Here is a 12,455-nt window from a genome sequence, read left to right as displayed (position 1 = left end):
TTCTGTTTAAGAAAGAGACCTGTTTTATTGTGTTAATGTTGTCATTTTGAGCTAAAAATAAATGGCTAAATGATCATTTGTTTCACATGTGTTCATATCACAAAGAATAGAATATGCATCTACTTAAATCAACTTCAAGTCAAATGGTTAAAAAAATAATTTCACACACAAAAAAAGAGCTAGAAAATTCACCACACTGGGAAGGGTGAAGACAACTGGGTCGCCCGGCCCTGGCCACGAGGTGTCCCTTATTTATTTTTCAGGGAGTTGGCAACCCTATGTGGATGGATTATCTCAGTTGTTCTCCTGGCTGAAGTTTGGTCCTTTTACAGCATCCTGCCATGCGATTACATTTGTTCCTGACCACTCACGTTAACTTTTATCGAGTGGAAAAAAGTTAGCTTGTTTATATTATGCTAACATAGCTGTGTCGCTAGCAGTCACGTAGCACATCATACCAGCTAGCCAAACTTCAGTAACCCTACAAACGTCACTGCTGTTTAGTTTTCTGTCTTCATTTATGCTGGAAGTGATAACAGAGCTGTACATTGTAATTTGTTTCCAAAACCCCGCAGTCAGGACATGCTATATTGTATTTAGATAGAAGCTCGCTAGCTCGCTAGCTTCTATCTCACTAGCTTCTATCTCACTTGCTGTTTAGTTTTCTGTCTTCATTTATGTTGGAAATGATAACAGAGCTGTACGTTTTAATTTGTTTCCAAAACCCCGCAGTCAGGACATGCTATATTGGTCGTGTCCAAATTCATGGGCTGCATCCTCCTGAGGACCTGGCCTTCGCGGTCTACGTGCGCCGGGACCTCAGAAGGTCGGGTAGGCCGGAAGTAAACGGCTGGGGAAATTGGACGGGCTAGCATACTGATTAGCGTCACCGCTGTCTCGGTGGAGTTTAATAAACTCGGCCGTCTGCTCCTTGCTATCTAAAATATAACAGGACACTGGCAGAAATTCTCGACCGTCTCACACTTCTGTTTAATCAGTTTTCTGTTTGACGTTTATTCAGCTGTGTGAAATACCCACCCGGGGGACTAATAAAGTTTTATTTTATCTAATCTAATCTAATAACCAAACCAATTTACTCGTGAACAAATAAAACACTGAAAAAAGCCCAACAATAACATGTTTAGGTTGTCTAAGTGACTTATATATTACATTTAACCTGTTGATGTTAAACTCAATTGTTACACCTGGTAGAGCAGAACACTGATCATTTACAGACAGTTTTTCAACTCTCAGTAATGCCATAGTGATCGTTTGATATATGGACCTGCGAGTTTAGGCCCAGACACGGCTAGTGACGTCAGACTTAACGACCGGATAACTTACTCACCCCCTCCTTTCCTGTGCTGAATCGTAGCATGAATGAATCACTCACTCACTCACCCCCTCCCTTGCTGTGCTGAATCGTAGCATGAACGACTCACTCACTGACTCACTCCCTTCCTGTGCTGAATCATAGCTTGAACGACTCACTTACTCACCCCCTCCCTTCCTGTGCTGAATCGTAGCATGAACGACTGAGTGCTATACTTCTTCTTTTGCTACTTGGTAGGCAACCAATGTTAAGGCGCATTACTGACCCCTGGCTCACAACTCAGTGGACATTTAGATGAGAAAATATATATTTGACACATTTGAAGAAAATACTAATAAAATAAAATAAAAATAAATAAAATAAATGTTCCTTTAGAAATCTTAATTTTTTTTTGCTCTTTTTTGCTCTATAAAATAGTTGTTTTTCTTTTTCAATCACTCATCTTAGCAGTAGTATATATATGAAAAGAGAAACAAATTAAGTTTGAGTGAAAATGGACATTTTTTGCACTCTCTGGACAACTGACTCAGTGACTCAAAAAACCTGATTCATTAAAAAGAATCGAATTTACCATCACTACTCTCAAGGCACTCACACACACAACACAAGTGGAGATCAAACGATCACTGGTGTCACATCTCACAGCTGTTTTATACGTGAGCCGGAGTGTCTTAAAGAAGTATCCACACGCCACAACCAAGGGGGGCCGTACCTGTACATATAGAATATGTAACGGTGTGGAGAGATAGTCTCGATATGCTAGAGAACCCGGGCTTCTGGAAAACCACCCTCTCCCTGCTCCGCTGATGGTAACAACAGTAGGCTATGGACAACTTTAAGTTTTTGATTTTAAATAGGCTATATACAATTCAATGGGAGCGACAGGATGGTTGGTTTCTTATCCTGTTCTACATTAGACATGCTAATTCGTGTATGATTTTTGTCATTTTGATATGTCATGTATTTAATAATAATGAGAAAATTCTATAAATTTCATAGAAAATCAGTTTTAATGTCTTTACAGTGTACACACGATCCCCCATTATTTCCCCAAAACAATAAAGAAATAACTAGATAGTATCTAAAACTAAACCAAAGAGTAAAATAGCAAAATGTGGATCATTAACATTAGGTCTCTCTCTTCTAAGTCCCTGTTAGTACATGAATTAATAATTGATCAACAAGTTGCCGTACTATGGTGGCTGGGAAGTGCAAATCGCAACAAAATAAAAAACCGCAACAAAATACAAAAACCCCACAACAAAATACAAAAACCCCACAACAAATTACAAAAAAACCGCAACAAAATACCAAAACCCCACAACAAAATACAAAAAGCCCACAACAAAATACAAAAACCCCACAACAAAATACAAAACCCCCACAACAAATTACAAAAACCCCACAACAAATTAAAAGTCCTTGACAGAAAGGGATTGTCTGAAATACTGGAAGTGACACAAGCGTGATGTCACGAGAGGGGGCGTGGTCAGGATTTTTGGTTGAGGTGCCACATTTCTGGGCCGAACAAAGCGCTAGCGAAAGAGCGAAAGTACACGGATAACACCAGCTATGGTTCGTACTTGCTGTGCGGTCGGTTGTAAAGTTAGATCGCACGACCGGCAAGGGAATAAGGTTGAAAAGGGTTTATCTTTTCATTCTTTCCCCACCTGGAAGCAACATGAGGCAGCTCATGTATCGGATGTTACCAAAAGAATGCGTCTAGTCTGGATAGCAGCTGTGAGATGAGCTGATATCCAGTTCTCTTCCATCTCCAAATATCTGTTGGTGTGCTCCAGACATTTTCATTCCCGTAAGTTATAGATATGTTCATATCAATCTTTATCCGGTCTTTAAGTCTGACGTCACTAGCCGTGTCTGGGCTCAAACTCAGCTGCACGTCCATAAATTACAGGATCACTGTGGCATCACTGAGAGTTGAAAAACTATCTAAAGTCTTTCATCTGTAATAAAATGATCAGCGTTCTGCTCTACCATGTGTAACAATTGAGTTTATCATCCAGGCATCCATGAAAACTGTTGGCAGAGGTATGAAAATGCGCAGGAAAATCTGACGTGCATGGCAAACTTCATCAACAGCATTTAGGGAGGAATAAACACACATCAGCCTTCGGCCATTTTTGATGAACGCATACGCCCCCTAGAGCGCGCTAACTTTATTAACAGCCACACAAATGCAAATCACACATCAAACATAAATAAACCATTTGACTGTCTCCATAATTGAGAGCATTTTCTCTTCTTATTTCAACACCCCCACTTGCTCTCATATTATGATGCTCTTAAGTAAACAAAAAAAACAACAAACAAAAGGTTTCTTCCTCAGTACTGTATACATGTCCGTATACCACGTTAATGCCCAAACATAAACTTCTCAAACTTGAACAACTTAACTTTTGTTGCAGGCTTTGTCATTACATCTGCAACCATCTCTTCTGTTGAACAATAATCCTGCACTCACAGTTGACATCACAAAGTGGTACTTTATGTCAACATGTTTACATCTCTGTCTCGTCACAGGATTCTTCGCCAACGCAATTGCACCCTGATTATCTTCATGAACTTTTGGCGGTGCATATTTTTGTCCATCAATACCTTGTAACAGTTGCAATAGGTACAATTTCTTGTAGGGTCGCAGCTAAAGCCATGTACTCCGCTTCACAGGTAGATAATGCAACAGTAGGTTGTCTTTTGGTTTTCCATGAGATTAAAGGACCATCTACAGACAAGCTTATGCAATAACCAGTTGTACTCCGTCTGTCTGTTACATCAGCTACCCAATCAGCATCGCTGTATGCCCACAACCTCAGTTCTTTGTTGTCACATTTCCTGTAACACAGTTCTTTCTCGGTTGTCCCTTTCAGATACCTCAGTACATGTTTTACTGTAGTCCATTGGTCTTCAGTTGGCTCAGTAAAGTACTGTGAAAGTTTACTGACTATAAAACTCAAGTCTGGTCTTGTGCATGTAGCCAAATAGATCAGACTACCAACTGCCTCTCTGTACCTTTTGACATCACTCATCCTTTCTGCATCATCAGCATAGTTCAGTTTTTGCTCACAAGGTGTCTGTCTTTCTTTACAATCCTGCATGTTGAATCTTTCAAGTATTTTTTCCACATATTGTTTTTGTGATATTTTTACACAGTTATCACTCTGGTCAAAATCTATACCAATGAAATGTCTCAGTTTACCCAAATCCTTCATTTTGAATTTTGCTGCAAGCATTTTCTACACAACAGTTAGTTCACTTTCATCACTAGCAGCAATGATCAGGTCATCTACCCATACAATCAGAATCACCTTCTTATTTTCTGTCATTTTTGTGTAAACACAATGGTCAGCGGGGTTTTGCACGAAGTTGTTCTCACTCAGATATTCATGCAACAACTTGTTCCAATTCCGGCCTGATTGTTTTAGCCCATATAGCGACTTTTTCAACTTGCACACCAGTTTTTCATTTGTGTCGGATTTTACCTCATAACCCTCAGGTTGTTCCATGAATACCTCACAATCTATTGGTGCGTGAAGATAGGCAGCTTTAACATCCATCTGATGTAAAAGCATGTTTTCTTGTGCTGCCTTTTGCATCAACACTCTGATACTAGTCAGGTTAGCAGTAGGGGAAAATGTTTCTTCATAATCCACACCTATCCTCTGACTATATCCTTTAGCAACATAACGTGCCTTGTACCTCTCAGATCCATCAACATTGTTTTTGACTGCGTACACCCATCTACCCCCCACTATCTTCTTACCCTCAGGCACAGTGGTTAAGGTAAATGTGTCATTTTCTCTTAGTGATTGCATCTCTTCATCCATTGCACTGACCCATTTCTCTGAGTTAGATGAAGTTATTGCTTCCTTGAATGTTTGGGGAATGTTACACATTGCTCTGTAACAATAATCCATGTTTGTAAGTACTTGATCACAATCCTCCTTATCAGTAACATATTCACTTAAATACCCAGGCCTCTTTCTCACTCTGGAAGGATACCTTGCAGCCTCGCAGTCGAGTTCATTCTCCTGTGACTGGCTGCTCATCTCAGACATGCTTACTGGGATCTGTTCCTGAGTATCTGTGTGTTCTGTACTCACATCAGTCTGTTCTCTGGTCTTGGTGAACCTGTTTGGTGTCTCAAAGTCACCCTCATCATCTGGCACCTTGTCAGTCTGTGTTTGTCTCTCTACTCTTGTTTTAGTCTCAAACTTCACCAGTCTATGCTTCTGTACTTTCCCACTGTCTGGGTAGTAGACCATATAAGCTGGACTGTTCTTGTCATATCCAACAAAAATTCCTTTCTCACACCTTGAGTCTAGTTTTCTCTTGTTCTGCCTGTAGGCATAACACACTGACCCAAATGTCTGCATCCTGGAAAGGTTTGGCCTTCTTCCTGTCAGCATTAAATATGGTGTCTGTTCTGTGCGTCTGTTAAAACATCTATTCCTCACTACAGCTGCTGTTTGCACTGCGTAAGTCCACAACTCTTTAGGTAACTGTTTCTCTATTAACATACACCTGGCCATATCAAAAAGAGTGCGCCAATTGCGTTCTGCAGTACCATTTTGGTGTGGTGAGTATGGTCCTGAGGTCTCATGCCTGATTCCATTTTTGCTAAGGAGTGCCTGATACTCATTTCCCATAAACTCTGTTCCATTGTCAGACCTGATACATTTAACTTGCCCATACGGGGCTGTATCAGCCAAAAACTTCTGTGTTGCTTTTGCTGTGTCACTCTTATTTTTCAGAAAATACACAAACACTGCACTGGAATAGTCATCAGTGAATGATAGTGCAAATCTATATCCATCTCTGGACTCTGGGTCTACTGGACCAGCTAGATCTGTGTGTACCAGCTCTAAGGCGGTTTTGGCTCGTGCATCAGGGTCCCTGTTTCTAGTTTGAACAAACTTTCCCTGTGTGCACACTTCACAATGCAAGACAGATTTATCTGTTTTTCCTTTGATTGCCATACCATCAACAACACCCTGTAATCTCTGAATGTCATCATAATTACAGTGACCAAGAATTTCATGCCATGTTTGCATGTCATAGCAACCCTTACACTGGTCTTTACCTTCAGTGTTTACTGTTTGTAGGTAGTACAGTCTGTTGTACTCATGTATTGGGAAACTTGTACCGTCTTTGTGTTGCAGGGTGTCTTTTCCTTGCTTGAAGATCATAGTTGCTCCATTTGAGGTAGCTGCTTTCACAGAGAAGATGTCTTGTGGATACGATGGGATGTACAGTGCCTGTTTCAAGGTTGTTTTGTGGCACTGCCCCCTGCTGTCCATCAAGCAAAACTCTGCCTCCCCTCTTTGCTCTGCAACTCCAGTGCACTTAGTGTCGTCAGCCAACTCTACGTAGTGTGACTTGGGCTGGAAACTGTCGTTGAATGTCCTGAACTTTGTTACATCTGTAACAATATGCGAAGTTGCCCCTGTGTCCACCATCAGACCCTTTTTGTTGATGCCATGCTCTGACTGGAACGCTGCATCCTCGCTGCTTACCCGGAATGCGTAGTCTTTGCTACCCGACTCCTCGGAAACTTTCCGTGCATTGTCTTGCCGCCGTTTCCGTCTGCATGTTGAGTGGGTGGTGCTTTGTGGTGCTTTTACACTCGCTACACCACTGCTTGCGCTGACACGTCCTGGCTTTGTGTCCCTTTAATCCGCATCTGAAACACACTATGTCTGCGTTGCCGGCCCCACGGTCATTCAATTTTTCAAACGTGGGATTGTCGCTCGGTCGTACACGTGCTTTCATGATGTTGTCATCTGACGCTGCAGCGCGCATTTTCTCTGTGTCTTCAAAGCTTCGCAGTTTAGTTTTAAATTCAGCAAAAGTCACTTCAACTTCACTTTGTGTGACATGGATCGCAAACGGTTTGAACGATTCTGGCAGTCCCTTCAAAACCATTGCTACCAATAGCCCATCACTCAAAGTGCAAATTAGAGTGAGAACATGTGGAGGCTCTGGCTACGTTCACACTGCACGCGAAAGCGCATCAAATTCGACTTTTTTGACCGTATGCGACCCATATCCAATCATGGTATGACGGTGTAAAAACAGCACAAATCCGATATTTTCAAATCCGATCTGGGTCACTTTCGTATGTGGTACTTAATCCGATACATATCTGATGTTTTAGAAAGCAACTGCTGTTTGAATGGTCGTGTCGCATTAAATCCGTCTTTTATTTCACTGACACAAAACATATGCCAATTATCAGCGCTGGAGAAGACATTGAGAACACATGAGCGCTTCGTGTGCATCCCGTGCAGATGTTAGTGAAACTGTTGGGAAGACAACGTGAACATTTTATTTATACTGTATAATCTGCAGATTCTGACAGAAATCTGCAACTATCCTTTGAAGCACCGCTCCTCTCTAAAACAACAATAAGGATAATTATTAGGCCATATATAAATAACAAAATAACTTAAAGCAAAATTGGACAACGTAAAGTCTGAAACAAGTCTTTATATTAAGGGCCATCAGTCAAACAATACTGTTTGGTCTGGGTCTAAACAGAGCGCGTTGTGTGTGACGTCTTCTTTTGCGCATGCGGGCCACTTTGAGGGTTCACAAAGGACCGTATTTGCTGTCACATTTTATTTGTAGTGTGAACAAGCAGACACAAAATCAGATTTAAATTTTTAAAAAAAATCGGAATTGAGCATTAAGACCTCCAGTGTGAACGTAGCCATAGTGAGTTCAGTGCACTGATGTGACATTGTCCTGAAGGATTTAGTTATTCTCAATGGTTAAAGAAATTGCAATTATTTATTCATATTTATTATAAATAATCCTAATTATATATCTTGCTTCCATGTTTGTGTCCTGTGTCACAAAAATAAATTTTTTACTATAATACATTGATTAATGACCTGCAGAATCTCCTTATCATATTACGTGTCCATAATTGTCACCTAAAGTCAAACTTTATGCTTTCTCCATCTTGAAAGTGATGACATCCTTGCATTACATACTTTAGGTTCATTTTCTGAAGGCAGGTTTCTGAAAGAGAACAGGCAGATTTGGAATATAACATGCAGCGTTCTATAGATGGATACATAAACGACCGGGCCTTTGCATCCGTGGCACCCAGACTCTGGAATAACCTCCCCGTTCATATTCGCACTGCCGAGTCTATCCAGTCTTTTAAATTACGTCTTAAAACGTATTTTTTTACTTTGGCTTTTGATTCTGTCTAGTTGGCTGTTTTAGCTTGTTGCGTTGTTACCTATTGTTTGTTGTCCTCTTTTATTGTTTGTTTTAACTGTCTCATGTTTTTATTGACTGTGAAGCACTATGGTCAACACTGTTGTTTTAATATGTGCTATATAAATAAATTTTGATTTGATTTGATTTGATAAAAAAATGAAAAATTACATGTATGTGCTAACTTTCTAAATACTTTGTTACATTTATGATAAAATGGATTTGAAAGTAGATAAAACACATTTATGTCGGCCTTGGCTCAGTAGAGTCCTTGTCTTTAAATTAACTTTGTATGTTTCAGGTACTGCACTCTCAAAGACTGAATGAACCAGCATTGGGTTCATTGCTGGCTCACAACATTCCCTGTGAGCATCACAGGGGAATGTTGAAGCCGCCCACTGCACCTGTATGGCCGGAGTCGTGGAGACCTGCATCCATGTCACTGCTCTTCTGTTTAATGTAGAAGCAACAGTGCAGATCTGTGGCACAAGGACTGTTACAGATGAACCTGCATACTGGGTTTTTCTGGGTAATATGACCAAGATACAGCCAGAGGTTGGCCATAAGATAGACTTCTCCTCTTCAGCTGCCCAAAAACGGCTCTGGATGAAAACATAAACAGACCATCCGTATTGAAAGGTAAATGGAGCCGTCCCCAAAAACAAAAAATCCCACCTGCTAATGTGGAGGAGTTGTCACTGCTATTGGAATCTTTGCTGGAGCACAGTAAAGCTGTGGGTTGTGGGAATGACCCATAATGTTTTATATAGGGATCTAGATTTATGCCTGAAGTGCACTGCCATGTAAATAATTTGCATTTACTGAATATGTACTGACTGAGTACCACTGTTCAAAAGTTGAATAAAGAAACAAACTAATTTTTGCTCTTTTTTTTATTAAAACCACCTTATAGAACATCACATCAGTTACATGTAGAATCCATGTCATTTATAGTTTATAAAGGACAAAATGTTTACACAAAATCATGACAGCATTTACACGATATCACCCACTACTAACGTTACTTTATTTACTATCAATTACTTCAATTTATCTTTTGAAAAATTACCGCTATTTATACAGCACAAGACTTAAGAATATTTGACAGGAGCAGGTTTCATTTTTCCCTGGTTTTATTATCACACTGTTCACCAAAACGCAGCAAACCTTCACCATCTTATCCAGGAGGGTCACCTCTTCATGTGAGGACATGGAAGAAGTAATCTGATTGGCATGGTGGTATGTTTGAAGCAGGTCCCTTGTGTAGCACTGGAACCCAGTCACGATGTCATCCAGGCTGGTTTGCTGCAATAATGCCAAATAATTAGCAAGTCTATAAATAGAAGGTAGTTCTGCAAAATCACTCAGTAGGATGTTTTTTTCTAATTTGCTATGACCTCAGAGTGCATCGAAAATAAAACTAATAGGCTATAAAGAGTGATATGAACATATTCTCTTGCCGGTGTTGTGCCAAAAAGTGATTGTCTGCCAGAAACTGATTGCCGTCTGCGGGAGCGCGCGCAGCTGCTTAAAGCTGCAGCGCCCGGATTACTTGCGTTGCCAGCTACTTCCGTGCAACTGATATAACGGGGGGGGGCAAACAAACAAACACATTTATGCCTTTGTTATTAGGCAAAGGTATGCATTTAAGGAACTTCAACGTTTCTTGTAACTGAATTATGACGCTTTTCAGAACGTTGCTTTCGGTGTGTAGCGCAGTCACGAATGACTACACGCATCACGATGGAATAATTAATGCCTACAGGTTTAGTATGTCTACTGTCGTTGTTCATATTTGTTATAAGACTGTCGAATAGTAGTTAAAACAATAAAGACCTATTGTGCCAGTATCACCATGACTCTTTCTTGTTTGTTAAGAATAACGACTGAGAGCATGGCATTTTAGCGCTACCAAAAAGTGATTGTGGCCTATAACTCGTCACTGAAACAATATTTCTGCTTCAAACTTGGCGGATGTCATTCAGAAGGGTCATATGTCAAATATTACATCTCAAACAGTCCCTTAGAACTGCTGGATAACCTGTAAAGGAACATTAACATTGATAATATGCCATTTTCAGCCTGCCAAAAAGTGATTGTGGACTATATCTTGTCACTGAAACAATATTTCTGCTTCAAACTAGGCGGATGTCATTCAGATGGGTCATATGTCAAATATTATATCTCAAACAGTCCCTTAGAACTGCTGAATAACTTGTACAAGAACAATAACACTGATAATATGCCATTTTCAAGCTGCCAAAAAGTGATTGTGGACTATAACTTGTCACTGAAACAATATTTCTGGATCAAACTTGTTGGGTATCATCCAAAAGGGTTATATGTGACACATTATATCTCAAACAGTCTCTAAGGACAGCTGAATAACTTTTAAGGGAACATTAATACCCATAATATGCCATTTTCGACCTGCCAAAAAGTGATTGTGGACTATATCTTGTCACTGAAACAATATTTCTGCATCAAACTTGCTGGGTATCATCCAAAAGGGTTATATGTGACATCTATAGCCCATTGTGTAAGCCAGTTCTTGTCATTTAGTTAATATGACATGTATTTCTTGTCTGTGTGTTTCTTGTTGTCAAGCCTCCCTTGTTGGTTCGTGTCATGTCTGTAATTTGTTATACTTGCTGTTTTACTTTGACAGTCCTGTGCTTCTTTCTTCTTAGTGCTTAATTTTACTCTTCTACTGTGATGTCATAATTTTCATTTCATTAAGCTGTTTCCCTATATGTTTCCAATGTCCATGATCACCTCCTGTCTGTATCTCAGACCTTTTTCTTCCTTTGTTTTGCTGTCAAGTCATCTGTGTATTTTACCTTCACGTCTCATCACAATACTCATTGTAGTCATCATAGATAAGATAACATAAGATAAGATAGGATAAGACTTTATTGATCACACAATGGTGAAATTTTTGTGTTATCTCAGATCAAGTAGGTAGGTATCAGAAGGAAAATACAAAAATAACAATAAATACAAACAAATATAAAATACACTTTATACAACGGTAGCATACAAAGTATGTGCTTATGGATGTGCTTGTGGAAATATCCAAGACATAAACTATATAGCTTAACATATTCTACCATTACTGTTCCTGTGAAGTAATAGATATCTATACGTATAGACATGTACATGAACACACACGTAGACAATAAATATACACATGTATACATACATATATACCTGCACACCTCCATAAACAGAGAAGGTGCATTTTGCATTAATTTTGATCATATGATGACCACAAAGTCCAGTGAATTATGACATCGTCATTGAGGAGTTATAGAGTTTAACTGCTGTTGGGATGAATGATCTGCGAAAGCACTCCTTCCTGCAGCAAGGATGTTTCAGGAAGGAGCTGTGATATATAAATTGGTTTATATTTAGCATAGTTTCATAACAGTTTTCATAATTATTTTCCAACTTTAGTTGTTTCTCCTGTTCCATCTTTGCTTGAGTTTTGTCATGTTTACCTGCCTTAATAAAATCACTTGCTTTTGGTTCTAGTCTCTGCTCTGTCTCTTCCAGTGTCTCCATTTGTGTCCTCTTTCTTGTTCAACACGAGCACTTACTATGATTTTCTAAAAATAAATATGATTCCAATTTTTGGAATAGCAAATCTTACTTCAAATAATGACTGCATTGTTATATATTTTATTCACAGTTTGCAGAGTGCATCTTAGAAGATGTCCCTTCTTAAATTTAAAAACAAAAAAAATTAAAAAAAAATTAAAAACCCACCTGACAAAGAATATTGGCAGAAACTAGCAAACCTGCTGTGTGATTTACAAGGAAAATTGCAGTGTTAATAAGTAGAGTTTAAGAACTCTGCTTCAAGTATTGCAAGTCT

This window comes from Rhamphochromis longiceps, linkage group LG10 (assembly GCF_057381845.1).
Source record: "Rhamphochromis longiceps isolate RC_006_pf linkage group LG10, R_longiceps_female_GT1.1, whole genome shotgun sequence".
NCBI lineage: Eukaryota > Metazoa > Chordata > Actinopteri > Cichliformes > Cichlidae > Rhamphochromis > Rhamphochromis longiceps.
Note: the sequence above shows the minus strand (reverse complement) of the source record.